Source organism: Lycorma delicatula, chromosome 7 (assembly GCF_047948215.1).
Source record: "Lycorma delicatula isolate Av1 chromosome 7, ASM4794821v1, whole genome shotgun sequence".
Taxonomy (NCBI): Eukaryota; Metazoa; Arthropoda; class Insecta; order Hemiptera; family Fulgoridae; genus Lycorma; species Lycorma delicatula.
The window spans coordinates 62,998,844-63,010,940 of NC_134461.1; the positions used below are offsets into that span (position 1 = coordinate 62,998,844).

At 25.5% G+C, this 12,097-nt stretch overlaps 1 protein-coding gene across 2 annotated transcripts in view; it reads left to right on the forward strand.

Annotated features, from left to right (window-relative positions):
• The first annotated feature begins 902 nt into the window (after nucleotides 1-902).
• Nucleotides 903-12,097, forward strand: part of LOC142327370 (very long chain fatty acid elongase 4-like) — a 195,398-nt gene continuing 184,203 nt past the window's right edge. For both annotated transcript variants that reach the window (XM_075370360.1, XM_075370359.1), the window contains exon 1: nucleotides 903-1,033. The gene's annotated coding sequence lies outside the window, so the exon portion shown is untranslated. The remainder of the gene's footprint in view (nucleotides 1,034-12,097) is intronic.

Below are 12,097 nucleotides of genomic sequence, written 5' to 3' on the forward strand. Positions count from 1 at the left end.
GACGTACTCAATGAACGTTTCCAGCAAGATATTTTGGTGATGGAAAGCCGCTATAAAGGGAAATGGAATACTAACATGCTAGCCGATTACTGTTGGACTTTAATTCAGGATGTGCCTGAGGCTATTTATAAAAGAAAAGTATCAGTGAAATCATTGTAACCTATTCTCGTGTAAAATTATAAATTTTACAGATTTTACCTATATTTTCCCTTAATTTTTTTTGAAGAGTAATTTATTTAAAATTACGGGTGATAGAAAAATTGTATTTACAGATTTGTAATGTACGCAAAAAAGCAATTCAAGAAATGGAATTACACTTAGACAAACATTAGACATTTTTTTTGTCTATCAGTGTTATTTTTTAAGTTATTAATCTATGAATAAAGACAAATATTAAATCTAATATTAACAAATTTTTATCGTCACAGAAAATGCATCTACGAGTTTGCTATTTTTCCTGATGGAACTAATCAGGGAATTAATAAAAAAACCTTTAGGAAATTTCTTTTGTATGTTAATTGTTTGGTTTTTAACCACACGTTTTTATCTATCATTGACTTGTTCAAAATGAAATCTTATTTGTTTTTTAATTACTATTATAATAGCTTGCTTCTAATTTCTGCAACAATCTGAAAGGCGTTAAAAGATAATTATCAAAAATTAAATAAAATTATAATTTAATAAATATAATTGTAATTTTGGTTACATAACTACAAAGAACTATTAAATTATTTATTTATATTATTATTATTATTATTATTATTATTACTGAGGCTTTAATCTGATATAATATTAGTTTTTTTTTAACCAGAAGAGGGCGTTGAATGCTGATAATGCTGGAGCAGGAGTGGTGTATTCATTGTATCAAGTGTAAAGTATTTTGCAAGAAATTGACCTTGAACGAAGATTTTAAATGTATCTTGTGTAGAGTTGCATCTAGCAGTCTCCAACCATTCACAGTCGTGCTAGATACGTTTTAGTTAACTTCTTTCTTCTAATATTCTAATAACATCATTAATAAATTAAATCACTGGTAAGTCACAATTATAAATATAATGATTAAAATTATTTTTTTAGATATTTATATATTACACATTTTTTTAAATTCATAAACAGTACTTATTTATTAGATAAATGAATACAATTTCCCATACACAACTACTATTTATACACCTTTTATACAATTCCAGATTCAAAAATTTGTATTTAAAAAATCCATAAATTACAGAAATTAAAATAAAAGCAAATAAATTAATTTGGATTACATAAATAATTTTCGATATATTATTATTATCATTTAAAAAATTATATTACTGAATTAATTACTTAAGATAATACAAATACTTTTTGGTGTAGAATTGCAAGAAAATAACCCACAATTATCAACGATGTTTTACATAAGTTTTTATCTTATTCTAATATTAATTCTTTATTTTGGAAAATAATATATCTAGTTCTGCTGCATCTTTATTAAATAAATTTTATAAAATTTCTATAAATTTAATGATTTTTTTAAAGCCAGTAAACTTTAGTTTTCTGTTTCTTAATTGCATTCTCATAACTTAAAAAAAACCTGTTTATCCTGTAATATTATATATTTTTTTTATTGCAAATAATTAGTTTAATACACGTATTAAAATATGTTTTGGTCTTCTACTCATCATCAGTTCCTTATTTATTATTTCGATGGTGTGAAAGACGTAAAAAATAAAGGTAAAATTTTGTAGCAGAATCATTAACAAATTATAATAATTTGACAAAAATAATTGGTTATATTACGTAAATAAAATTTACAAGTGGTAAAAAAAATTCAACTAAAAATTTTTATAAAGTAAATTTAAATAAAATATACGTAGTTCATTAAAAAAACAAACAAATCTTTGGTATATATATATATATATAGCGGTCACATTGTATAATTATCATATGACATTTCAACTAAAAGATAAATTAGAATGAAATAATGAAGTTTTCTAAAAAGTGAATGGGGTGGATAAAAATTTATTTTTTGTTTATATAAAATTTGATGCACTAACCAAAATAAAACTAAAAGAATAAAGAAAAATGATATATGTAATAAAGAAAAAAAACTGTAATATGTATTTTTCATAAATTATTAATTTATCTTTATTAATTAATAAAAAAAAAATAAATTTCTTCAATTAAATTATTCAATCTTTTGGTCTTATAATATGAATCACATGAAATATATGTTTGAGATAAATATTTATAATATTATATAAATATTAATATTGAAATATTTGAGATTCTATCTCTAACAAGGTAAATAATTAATTTCTTCTTTTATGAATTAGATTAAAGATTATAAAAGCGTGTTATTTTTTTAATTATCAGTTTTGAATTTTAACTGAACAGTTCAAGTTTGAACTGAATAAAAACCCATTTTTTGTTTAATATTTTAAAATAATTTTGACTTAAAACAGTTTTATTTTTTATCATACCTATGGTAATTAATTTTAATAATTGTAAAAATAGGACCTTAGATTTAATTACTTGTTTTCTTTTTGAATAATTTTTGTAGTTTTAACAATAAAATATTTTGTTTTCATTCCTGGATCATTCATTAAATTAATACTGTAACATTTAAAAAAATATAAATCGAGCATAATTTTTACTTTTCATATAAAAAATACTAATTTAAAAATAATTTAATTTATCAACTTGCAGATTAAAAAGTCTATTTTCATACGCAGTTGATGTTGTAACATCATAATAATACGTGAATTAATAATCTATCATCAGTTATTAAATTAATAATTATTATTAAGAAAGTGCAAATAATATAAAATATAAAATTTAATTGTTCTCTTTTATTAAAAATAATTTTAAAAAAATCACTGAAAAATAAGGTACATGTTATAATTTAACTTCACCTTCCGTGGCGGAATGGTAGCGTCTCGCCTTTCATCTGAAAAATTCTATGAGAGGTTCAAAAACCGATCAATTTTGGTACTTTCCATTTGCTACAGAATTATCTCATCATCAAAAAAAAAAAAAATTAGGTGACTAAAAAATAAATAAATAATTAGAAACTACAAAATTTACATTCGGGTTATGTTTATAATTTAAATAATTTTATATATTAAGTAAAAAAAAAAAAAAAAAAAAAAAAATACATGAAAATTTATTTCATTATAGTACAGTATAGTAGAAATTGTACCATTAAATTATTTTATTTATTAAAAAATATTTTGAGTATTATTGAAAAACCGATTAATTATAATAACTTACTTGGAGATCACTTAATTTACATTTTATATTTAAGTAAAGAAAAATTTAATATCTTAAAAAAACATAAATATTATTGCTGATGAAATGGGAATTTACAAAAATCGAAAATCCCAGTTGTGTGACAAATATAGAGGTATCTAGTTAATGACATAACAAAATTCCAGTTTACCGAATCAAGTGATGAAATTTCTACGACAAGGTTTCGTTACAGTTTATTTAAAACATTCTGTTTGAGTCGATAATTCAGTTCATTTGATATGTGTGTTTGTGATAAATAAAATTAACATACATGGTGGATATTAGTTAAGAGTATGTTTTATTCCGTTCTAAAGGTATGTATTAATATAAAACATTTTTTTTTTTAATATCTTACAAAAAATTCATTATATGTTAATTATTTGTTCTATAAATCATCCTGTGTACAAGATAGTTCTTATAAAAAGTAAAACATTAAGTCCGTGCACTACGCCACAAAAAAAATTTTTAATTAGAAAAATATTTCATTCAATTTTTGTAAAGTTTTATTTTTTGTTTGTTCTTTAGCAGTTTTTTCATTTGTTCATGATTAATTCATTACTTAAACTCGAAGTTTGTACGTTGAGATATGAATTATAAATTTTGTAGTGGATGGAAATTCCGTGACTGAAATGGTTCGAATCCGGAACCTTCTGGTTTAGAATACTCTAAACATTCCTGCATTGATTCATTTAGACTATAATTAAATTTCTTTTTATTAAGCTACTGTCATGTATTTTTGTTAATTTCGTTTAATGTGTAGAGTTTAATTTTGAAATTAAATATACACTTATTTACGAGTAATTTAAATTAAATGAATTAAATATACAAATTATTCTTATTTGTAATTATAGTACTAAATTAAAATAATTATTTTAATAAAATTAAATTACTACATTCTTTAATATATGAAAATAAATGATTCGTAAAAAGAAGTGAAATTAAAATTAATAGTCAGTCCTTAAAAAAGAATAGTTGTTCTACTCTACCTGTCTCGAGTCTCCAAAGAGCATATATTCAACAGGTTCAGGTTGATAAAACGTTGCCTTATAAAGATATTTTAAATTTACTTTCAAACTTACAATGACAACTTTTCTGATTTTAAATTCAATTTACTCCTCTAATAACAGTAAATGGTATTTTTTTGTTAAACATTTTAGATAAAAACTGTAAACAACAGTTATGAACGAAATATTTTACATAGCGAATAACCTGGTTAATTTATTTTTATGATAGTAAAAGTAGACTCCCATCTTAAACTTTTAAAACACTTCCTATAAAAAAATTAAAAATTAAATTAAACTATTTTGTTGTAATTATTCGTTCTTTAAGTTGTAATATCTACTTGAGTATTGACAAATAACATTGATGATAATCAATTTTAAATGTAAATTTTTAAATCCTAGATTCTAAAAAGATACCATCTAATAAAAGGATCCCTTCTAGAATCCTTCCTAGAAGGAAGAATCTAGAATAATTTTTTATTATAAATTCTCTAGATCCTAGAAGGGACCGAACCCAGTAACATAGGTGCAAACAAATAAACACTCTACTGACTATGCAGTCGAAGAAATCATATTTCATTTTCGTTGTATTAATTCCTCCTGATCGAAAAATTGTCTCCCAACAGAGGGTCATTTGAAATTTAAAAAAACCTTATTTCTCAATAAAAGTTTTTAAAACAATTATTTATGATTGTATATGAATATTTAAATCAGATAGACTTTCTGCACAAAGAATATTTAAAAAAAATCCTATTAAGGCTTTTATAATTTTTTAGGATTTATTTCAATTTATATTTTAATGCATCCTGAGAACCAAATCTTAAAAAAAAATAATATTTTTCGTGTAGAAAAGGGTTAGACTTCTAGAATGTATTACGTTAAAAAAAAAAAAAAAATAGTAGATAACCTTAGCAATTTTCTTTCATAGAAATGAAAAATATACTAAAATAAACGCTTTAAAGTGATAAGTCGAGAAATAAATGTCAGATTAAATCTATAATGTTAACACAATCACCAGATCAGCTCCTTGAATTTCGTAATTTTTTTTCTTTATAGATACGCTGATAAGTTTATTAGTTTTTATTTGTTTCTGTGGTTGTTTATTTTGTAAATTAATTTAAAAAAAAATATAATAAAAAAACATAATAGTCTTTGTCTTATAAGGAGATTAATGAAAAAAAAAATTTAATTTTAATTTTAAAAAATAAGTAAAGGATTTTCAAAATAATTTTGAATTTATTAATTTTTATTCTTTTTAATCTTGTTTAGTTGTTTAATAATTATCTCTACAATTTTAAAAAAAAAATCTTTGTATAATAATATAAATAATCTGAAAAAATATTTATTTGAATTAATTAAAGAAAAAACAGCGATTATTATCTGTATTGTTTATAATAATGGTACAAAAAATTGGGATATAAATATAAAATCAACTTAATACATTAATTTATGCGGTTTAACTATTTAAACATTATAATTTTATAGAATACAACATTCTGTTAAGAGCATTTATAAATGCATTTAGTTTAAAAATAAAATCAACATTACTAGTAAGTATAATACATTGTTTTTATGAAATACATATGCTAATGTCAAGGGCTGTTAATTAAAACAAACATCTCATGAAACAATTTTCTCTATATCTATTGTACTAAATAGAATCAGATGGATAAATAAATATATATATATATTTCTGAATGCACTACAAATAATTGTTATTTGTAGTGCATTCAGAAATACACATTAAAAGCAAACATAAACACTGTTTATAGTTGAACGATCAACAGAGCAAGATTTCTACAATTAATTTACTGATAGTTTGAATTACATTTATAAAAAAACATTTAATAATAAAATAATTGCATCCAATAAACTTAGTGTTATATCTAATGACCAGCAGAGACGGGCCTTAAATTTCAACTCAATTGTGACAGGCCCAAAAAACATCATTCAAGGTGTTCTTTCAACATTACTTAATCTATTAGAAACGATCCTTTCAAAATTTATATTGTTTTAAAGGGCTACAAAATATTATTAATTCATCAATAATAAGGAAAATATTAAATTAGAAGTAAGATAGTTTAAACCTACGTTGAATACAGGTTTGAATAAATGAAGTTAAAGATCACATCTAAAAGGAATATTTGTCAAAGGAAAAATTTTACTGATATTAACTTTCATCTATTTAAAAAAAATAAAATAAACGTGTACTTAACATCGGTTAAAAACCTGTTTGTTACCAACAGTTTAATCTTATTTTTTACGTTTGTTTTGTTCATTTTTGTTTTTATTTTACTTATATATAATTTTTTCTCTTAATATTACAAAAATTACACATAATCTTTATTATTAAAGTTGTATATAATTATTTTAATATTATGATTATTTTTAATTTAAAAAAAAACCGAATAACGTAAATAATGTCTTCAATGATAATTTATTTAATTGAAAATAAAATGAAATTGAATAATAGATTTAATTTCTCCTGAAACCTCTAAAAAACAAATAATATAACTGCAAAAAGTAAATATTACGCAAGTTTCTTTTTACTCGTATTATTCATAGATGTTTTCCTTGATTAATTTTTTAAAGTATTACTACTTTATAAATTATAAAAAGGACTTCTTATAATTATCATTATTTTAATAAATTCAATAATACTGTTGCCAACTTAAGTTTGATTTAGTTCCTTTTATTTATATATGCTACCTCATAAAGAAATTGAACATATTGCACAAATAAAAATAATAAGTGTTCATATAAACATAAGTAAGAAAATTCTACATTTTCGAGTTATAGCTTGCGAAAAATTTTGCTCCAAGATATGCTTGCTGATTTCTGCTTGACGGCAAAAAAAAAATTATAATGAAACTTTTGATACTTGAAAAAGGAAGTTAATTTTATTGTTTTGTATGAGTATTTACTTAAAAAATTTAGTAAAGAAGATCCGAGAACTGTACGAGTATGTCAAGTAATGTTTATGAAAATTATTGTGAAACGGAAAAAATGGTTTAACATAAAACATATCTTTTTAGGTTTGATGTACGAGTATAACTTGTTAAATTACTAGTAAACAAAATCTTGTAAAAAAATTACCAGAAAATCTATGTAAATAGCGCCAAATGAATGTGAAAGAGAGTAAATAAATTTATTTTTTATTAAAAAATAAAAAAAATACACTGAAACTTGTCAGAAAAATTCTGTATTAGCACTGAAAACTTTTTCAATTTTTTAACTTTCCTGACATCATAGCTGTACAGCTACGAAGTATAGTAATAAGTGTGGCTTTTTTTCATTTCTCGACGTTTCATAATCACCAGGGTCTCCAAAAAACAAAAATAAATATTCATGTTGGCGTTTGAAGCTTACTAACTTTTGACTGGATTAACGTCTTTGAATTTGGCAGAGTTTCAGAAGGCCAGAAGACAGGATTCTTTTTAATAGGACGGCACGGAGGCTGAGGAAGTTGTTGAGGACTATCAGAGACGAGACATCCAAGGAGTAAATATGAAATCATTCTTACCTGATTGGGGACGGATGCTCCTTATGGAAGGCTACGAAGGGACCGCAACGATTCCCAGGAACACTCCACGCCCGACAGAGGCGTACTGGATCGTGGGCGAGGACTGACAAGGAGAAGGCCGATCTGTTTGCTTCATACTTAGAGGTAATGTTTCGACCCCAAGACGAATATGGCCCCGATGATGTGGATGGTAACGACTTCCTTAAGAGGCCGATGCCAATCAGCTTCCCGATTAAAACGGTCTCTGCAAGGAAAATATTGACACCAGTCAACCAAGGAAGACGACTAAGGAAGGCCCGGGCTTTGACTTATTGCACTAAAAATGCTTGTCAAGCTACCCCTGAAAGGGATCGAGTACATGAGGAATCTTTTTAACGCTGTTCTGCGGACGTCTTGCTTCCCAGAGGAATGGAAGGTGTCGCAGGTGGTGATGGTCTTGAAACTAGGGAAGTCTAACAGGAAGTTTATTGTTATAAACCAATTAGCTTATTACCGGTCTTATCAAAATTGTTTGAGAAGCTACTACTTACAGATTTGGCCAGTCTTGGAGAGTAAGGGAATAATTCCGGATCCCCAGTTTGGGTTCAGGTGTGGCTATTCCACAATCGAGCAATCCCATAGAGTTATCAATGAGTGTCTGGAGGAAAGGAAATTCTGCTCAGCGGCGTACTTAGACATCCAACTGGCCTTTGATAAGGTATGGATATTTGGCTTGCTCTAAAAGTTAAAGCTACAACTTCCTCAACACTACTTCACAGGGCTCTGTGTTGGGCAATGTTATATTCCATATTCGCTGCGGACATTCCGGCCTTGGATGGTTGCATCATCGCTACGTTCGCCGATAACATTGTTATCCTGGCCGTTAACGAAGACCCTGGTCTAGCCTCGCATGACCTACAAATGACGCTAGACCGTGTCTGCGGGTGGCAGAAGAAGTGAAGGTTTAAGGTTAATCAAGGAAAGTCAAGGCCCGTCACGTTTGCCATGTGGAGAGCGGAATGATCAGATTCACTCTTATCTGGAACTCCCGTCGGTTCGTAAGATTGTACGGCAGCGCAGTGTCAAATACCTGCAGATGTTTGAGAATCATGAAAAATACCTTGCAATTAATCTACTCAATAACAGCAGGGACGTCTGAAGGTTGAGACTCGACTTAGGATCTGCTTAACCGTTTGGAATCTAACACCGTCAAGTTTAGTGGTGTCCTATCTAATTTCTTTATTACTCCACTTTCTTTTTATTCTTGTTTATCTTTTTATTCTTTATTATTAATGTTTTGTTCTTGTGGACTATATGGTGCTGAAATTAATGTTTTGTGATTTATGACTGAGCTTGAAATTTCATACTGGACTTTGTGTATTACTTATTTTGGGGGTTCCTTGAGAACCCCTTTAACTTTGTCAGAAAACCTATATGGCTCAAGAGGAGTGCCGATTGTACTATAATTGTTATTAAGAAAAAAAAAATTAACGAGTAAATAATACCCTTTATGGTATAGACTACATGTGCAGAAAAAAAAATTAAAAATGCACAGTTATACAGAATTTACAGTAATATTTCTAGGAGGAAAATATTTACGTTATGTAATTTAATTAATTGTAACGTGTTTAATAAAATTAAAAAAAAATTGCGGAAATTTAGTTTCATAAATAAAACTATTCATTAATAATGTATTTATAAATTTAATGAAATATGTAAATAAAACGACATTTTTGTAAACTACTTACATCCCAGTTTGTTATATTTATATATTTATTAACATTTAACTCAACGGATTACGTCTGGTTAAAACCAAAAACGAATGGAATGTTGATTGTAGAATAACTTGAATTAATAATTATTAAAACTTACAATTAAAACTTACAATTAAAATACCGGAGTTAAATTTAGATTAAATTTTTCCTTAAACAATTTTTTATTTTTTTCTTTCTAAAGAATTCATCTTTTGTTTTGTTACTGTATTTTAGATTCTATCAATTTTTTATAATATTTTATAGTTAAATACAACAGTACTTTTATTTAACAAATCAACAGGTAAAATTATTAATTTTGCCCCCATTAAAAAGAAAGCGTAGTATGTACCAAAAATTTTAGTTTTAATATTTTAAAATAATAATTTCTTTAGTAATAAACTGATTTTTCAAAGAATGAAAGGAAAAATATAATTTATTTATATGCTATTTCTAATTTTGATCGTGAGTATTTATAAAAAAAAAAATAACACACTCTCGTTAACTAGGACACGTAGATTTTATTATAAAACTAAGGAAATATAACAGAAAGGAACGTAATAAAAGCCTTAAATATTTAGGTCTTCAATATATTTCCCTGATTTCTGACGTAATGCAAAAATCGTTTGCCCAGTTTTATTCTTTTTTAAATTATTACGTAAAGTATGTACATAATTCTATCATTACTCGCAATGTGAAATCAATAAAAGCGCTAGAAGTATTATAACTGTATTTATTGAATAATTATTATTCAATTAACACAGTTACAATACATCCAGCTATCGATAATTCAAATCCTTATCTTGTACTTGTTAGCATAAATAGTTCTGACTATAGGAAGGTTATGTTTTTGTACTAATTGTATCCAGATAGTTTGTTTTATTTTGTATGAGATTCAGTATTTTTGATTGAACTTTAATATTTATAGAAAACCATAAAGATTTTGGGTTGATTAAACTGAGTTAATTCAATTTAATATTTTTTAGAGTTTTAAACATAAAATGATGTTTATATGCATTTAATTTTAGCATGTAATTAATTACGAAGATGAATAATGTTTAATATAAATTTGGGAAATGAGTAAAATTTTGAGCGAAAGGATTAAAGGTAAAAGAAAATAATCCAATAAAAATATGCTAATCCAAAAGTCAATAAATAACATTTTTAATTAATCTGTACTTTTTTTGTTGGTAGTATGAAATTTTTAACTAAACGTTTAACGAAAAACTCTCGGGAATGTAAAAATAAAAGTTACAACTTTTACCTACCCATTTTAAATTTAAACGACAATTTTTTTTGCTCTTGGTAATGCTTTATCGGAGAATGAATATTAATTTTCTAAAAAGAAACTAATCTATTGCTGAATTAGTATGATTTGTATAACTGCTACAAATTGCAGTAAACTCTCGGGCCACATTTAAAAGCTGAATAGAATTTTATACCTCATTCATTTGTTAAGTCGATCTTTAATTTTAGCATACAATATTTTTTTTTTTTTTTTTTTTTTTTTTTATAAAATTTACCAAAATGACTAATATTCAAAACTATAGTTTAATTTTTGCGGGTTACGTCAAACAACGGGCAACCTAAATGATTCCTATTATATTTCTCATTAAAAATTACATTACTCTACTTGAGGCAAGAAATATTTTTTTTTTTTGTAATTGTACTTCATTTTAAATGTAATTTAAATAATGCAATAAAAAAACATTAACTTCAAAAAGATTTTTGAATATTGTAAATGTAAATAAAAATCAAGTGATTAAAAATAACGTCTGGTTAAATCGGGCGTTTACTGATTGAGAAACGGTATTGTTCCGTTAAATTCCGAATTATCAGTTTTCTCGTATATAAGAAATTATAGGACGTTGTTAGTTACGTAAAACATTATAAAGAATACTATTAAATATCTTCTTCAGTGAACACACATTAATAAAAATTTTAAAAAATTATACAACCTGAGTTGGTTTAAAATTGAATAGACATAAATAAAATATACCTTTTATTTAAAAATCAGTTAATTTTATTACAAAATAGTATTTTTACTTCCTTCTATGAAGTAAAGGAAGTATTGTGATCGCGAAAAATTTCGGGTTTTAGATTTCAACGGAAATATCCATTTTGACCATCCCTGAATCTATTTTGAGTAGTTTCGGCGCGATGTCTGTATGTACGTATGTACGAACGAATGTATCTCGCATAACTCAAAAACGATTAATCGTAGGATGTTGAAATTTTGAATTTAGGACTGTTGTAACATTTAACTGGGCACCTTCCCTTTTGATTGCAATCGACTGAACCAAAAGTGACCAAGCCCAAAATCCAAAAAATCCTGGATTTTGGACTTTTTCTTAAATGCAGTAATAAGACCTCATTGAGAGTTTTTCAACGATATACTCTTATCACAAATAGTATTTGTTTTCATTGATTCCAAAGTTGTAGCCAGATAAAATTTTAATTAATGAAATATTTGGATCTTACAAGGGGAAGGCACATCGGTTCGAATCAGACTTCATATATATATTTTTTTTAAACTTTTTATTTTAATTTTTATATTGATTTATTAATAATTA